We start from the raw sequence: 4,279 nt of genomic DNA on the forward strand, positions 1-4,279 counted from the left end.
TTGAATGGATGGGGCCCTTCAAATCTTGAAAAAAATTGGGCAAAATGTGTGATGAGCTCGAGGAAGAGGGGAAGAACAGAGGAGAGGAAGAAATGAAAGGGGAAGAACAAAGAGCTCGGGCTGGACAAAGGGTTTATATAGGATGATCTTTAGTCCCGGTTGGTTATACAAACCGGGACTAAAGGTGTATCTCTAGTACCGGTTTGTGTCACGAACCGGGACTAAAGGTGTTGGTGGGGTCGTAGCCTGACACCAGCCTGCCACCACCTCTTTAGTCCAGGTTCGTGGCACGAACCGGGACTAGAGGTTCGCCACGAACCGGTACTAATGGTCACCGCCCGCCTAGCCGTTGGAACCGGCACTAATGGTCACATTAGTGCCGGTTCAACCACAAACCGGGACTAATGTGCTTCACATTAGGCCCTTTTTCTACTAGTGCCATTAGTCCCGGTTCGTGACATGACCGGGACTAATGCAATTATCTGGCCTGGATCAAAGCCCTGTTTTCTACTAGTTATTCTGTGCACATGGCAAAGTGCGGATGACAAGTATAGAGGGAGGCGGAGTGCTGTAGATGTGGGACATGTCCGAGACTATCCAGAAAAAGGGTGAGACAACTGCGAATTTGATTCAGGTTAACACAGGGCAACGGTGAAATTCTTTCAAGTTTCAGACATCGGTCAAGAAAGAATGAGAATATTGAGTCCGAGTAACTCTTAGATGTGGTGTCCAATATCTGAGTTGTTCACATTCACGCAGACAGTGATCGGTGTGTGATGGCGTTGAGCAACTCGTCTGGAAGTTGAGAGCGCAAACTAGAGTAAAGAGTAACTTAATTGTGCTCGAGAGTTGACTGTGAAGAAGACAAAAAAGACTACAGTTGCAGGTGGAGTCACGCGAGTCTGGGAGCAGCAGCGATACTCATGTCGTGTTATCTCAAGTCCAATGTACTTGGAGTATCGACGCATGAACTCCAACATGGTGAAGAATATTTGCCAAGGTGGATTTGATGAAATTGTGTCGAATATTAGGTAGGTTCCAGTTGAACTAGGATTCAAACTGTGTGTAGACAGGATATGAGTCACCTATATCCTATGCCTCTTATATAATGTGAGGTAGAGACATTATGTAACATATGTCAACATAATAGCACATGCACGCAGGGGGAGCCCACAGCGTGTGTCCGCGCCCGGGCGACTACACTACTAGGGAAAACCCTAGCAGTAGCGCGTGTTTTGTGCCTACTAGTAGCGCGGTAGGCCGCGCTACTAATAAGGCGCTACAGCTAATGCTTAGCAGTAACGCGTGCCATCACGCGCTACTGCTAGTACAAATAGCTGCAGCGCTTGTTTGGTACAGCGCTACTGCTAAGTTATCTACTTGCAGCGTGTTTTCCACCCATCGCTACTAGTATTTTTTTTATAATTTTTTTATTTTTAGTGTATTTATGCGCCATCAAACAAATATTGGTACAATACCAGCTGTTATGAGGTTTACATCATTATGTCCATAACAGTGTATTAAATGAAGGTGGATTAGGTTCAAGTGGAGGCAATATGTGGTGCATGTCAAAAGTATACTACTAATCCAAACTTGATCTACTTTGGATTAGTAGTACTTTCGATGTGCACCACATGTTGCCTCCACTTGAATCTAATCCGCCAGCACAAGATATGTAATCATCATCATGGTCATTACCATCAACATTATTTATTTAATCACCACTAACACTAGCTAATAATAAACATCATAGTCATTACCACGAACACTAGCTATTTTATCATCATAGTAATAGTGTAGCACATCATCATCCTGAAACTCAGTTCTAGCCAGCTACTCACTCCTGCTACTCACTCCTGCTGCTCTCTCTTAGGTAAAAGAACATAAAACATGTATAGCTCTCCTCCTTGATCAAGTTGAAGCATGCAGATGAACCTGTCTCCTAATCGTGGAAGGCGTCTCTGGTTGCTGCTCCCTAGTACTTCTCTGCGCTCCCCCAACACATATTTGGTCCAGTCTTGCACTATTAAGCATCCGTCGCTAATCTTGAATGCACTAAAGTAAGCTGTAGGATATCTTGGCCGTAAGTTGACAATACTCATGACACCTTTAGTCTCGATCCCATAAGGCACAACATTCATCGGGAGTCCCTGTTGAAGAACATCGTATGGTAACATACTTAGCAATGAAGTTTAGCTTCAAAAATAATGTATGGAAAAGATGCAATGAGGATAAAAAGTAAAAATCTTACCATCCTTCCTAAATGAATGTGACCGTAGTTCATTATGAACACTATGGGTCGCACATTTTCAGTACTAAGATTTCTAAATGCACGAAGAAAATTTGTCTTGACAGTATCAAGATCCTCAAGCCATGAAACATAATGACTGAGCTCCTCGCAGTTGAGTTCAGCCCCAGGACAGTATACGGTCCTGTCTACCAAGCGCTGGACATGTTTGCTTGCACGGAAATAAGCTGACAATACAAAGTAGTTGTCAATTATTTTTGAATAAACAATATCAAAGACATAAATATGGTTGAGAAACTTACATAATGGTATAACTGGAGGCATTTGCACATTGACCCAGATGTCGGTATTACCTTCAATATCATCTTCCGGACGAATATCAAAGGTGATAACCATACCAGGCTCAAATGCATAAGTCTTGCATAGTGCTCGCCATGTTTTGCATCCAAAATAGGTGTAGTCGTCTGAATTGTATAACTTCGCATGGAAAATATAACCATGCTCGGTCTTCAAGTAAACTTTCTTTTCCTCCATACTATGACTGAAACCTATCTTATCCAATACAAAAACTCTTGCATGGCAGGGGATACGCTAGTAGAATAGTAAAAAAAAATATAAGTTGAAGCAAATGAAAGCAGATGTCATGCTTAATTACGAAAAAAGACTTGTCGTTGTGACTTACTGTATCCACTTCGAAGTTCACGTCCAGCTTTATGCTCAAGCGCCTATCATCATCTAGGAAGATTCCGTCGCACAGGCCGCGCTCGTCTTCGCAGTATTTGCAAATACCGAAATCCTTCGTCGTCAGACATTTCCTATGTTCATAGTTAAAACATTAATTGAAAATCGATCGAAGACAACTACCAAGATACTGAACACACAAATCCGGGGCACTCGATATTTCCTACATATATATTCTAGCACAAGTCATGCCAAAATTCACGGAAAAATCCGGCATGACCTTTGCTAAAATAGGACATATCGAGCGCCTGAAATTTGCCGGAACGGAAATGAATCAACACTCCGGCAAAACATAGGCCACTCAGAGGTGTAACCTGCAAACATGACCGGCCACTTGGATATTGAGCAACACAAGATATACATTTCAAAATATCTTATAGGACTCAAATTAGCATGCATTCAATAAGCAAAAGTAGATCATCTCATGCATTTCAAAATATTGTCACTAATACATCACGAATAGTGTCATACATATAACATCACTAATACAACTAAAACTCTAGCACACGACGGGTATCGGCGCGGGCGGTGGACACCCAAAGAGAAGGCACCATCACGGGATCATAGCTCCAGTGAGATCCCCAGAGAACCTGCCAGGTATTGGAGAACGGCCTGTGCTCCAACGCAAACAAGTAGCGACGGACGTGCGCGTCCTCCTCACTGACACGGTGACGCACCACCTCCGCGGAGTCCTCGAGCCTCTGGATCGTCACTGGCCCACGCGACCGCCACCAAGCAAGGTTCGGGTCAACGACAGGCTGGCTCCTCACCAACCTGCGCCCCCCGGTAGGTAGCGCCTCCCAGTACCACCCCGGCGGAGCCCAGTCCCGAACATGGCCGATCTGGTCAAGCAGGTGTCGTCCTCCGCCGACTCGACGACGAGGATGCGGGATAGGCATCGTCCACGTCGAGGCGGGAAAAATTGCTTTTAACTAAAAAATAGAAACAAGTTCTTACTAACTAGTTCTATTAATTCAACTAGTTCTTACTAAAAATAATACTATAAATAAAAATATTCTAGTACCTAATTAGTACCTAATTCTTACTAACTAATTAGTACCTAAGAACTACTGCCCTAATTACCATCTAAGTAATTAACTAACTAGCACTAAAAATAGCCTAGGGTTCATACTAACTAGCACTAAATACCTAGGGTTCATACTAAGCAGAGAAGAGGGATCAGAAGGGGAGAGAGGGATCGGAAGGGGAGAGTGCTTACAGAGGGCGGGGAGAGAGATGGGGTCGGGGGAGACGGCGGCACCGAGGCGCGGCGAGGCGGCCGGGTAGGGG

This window comes from Triticum dicoccoides, chromosome 7B, assembly GCF_002162155.2.
Source record: "Triticum dicoccoides isolate Atlit2015 ecotype Zavitan chromosome 7B, WEW_v2.0, whole genome shotgun sequence".
Lineage (NCBI taxonomy): Eukaryota > Viridiplantae > Streptophyta > Magnoliopsida > Poales > Poaceae > Triticum > Triticum dicoccoides.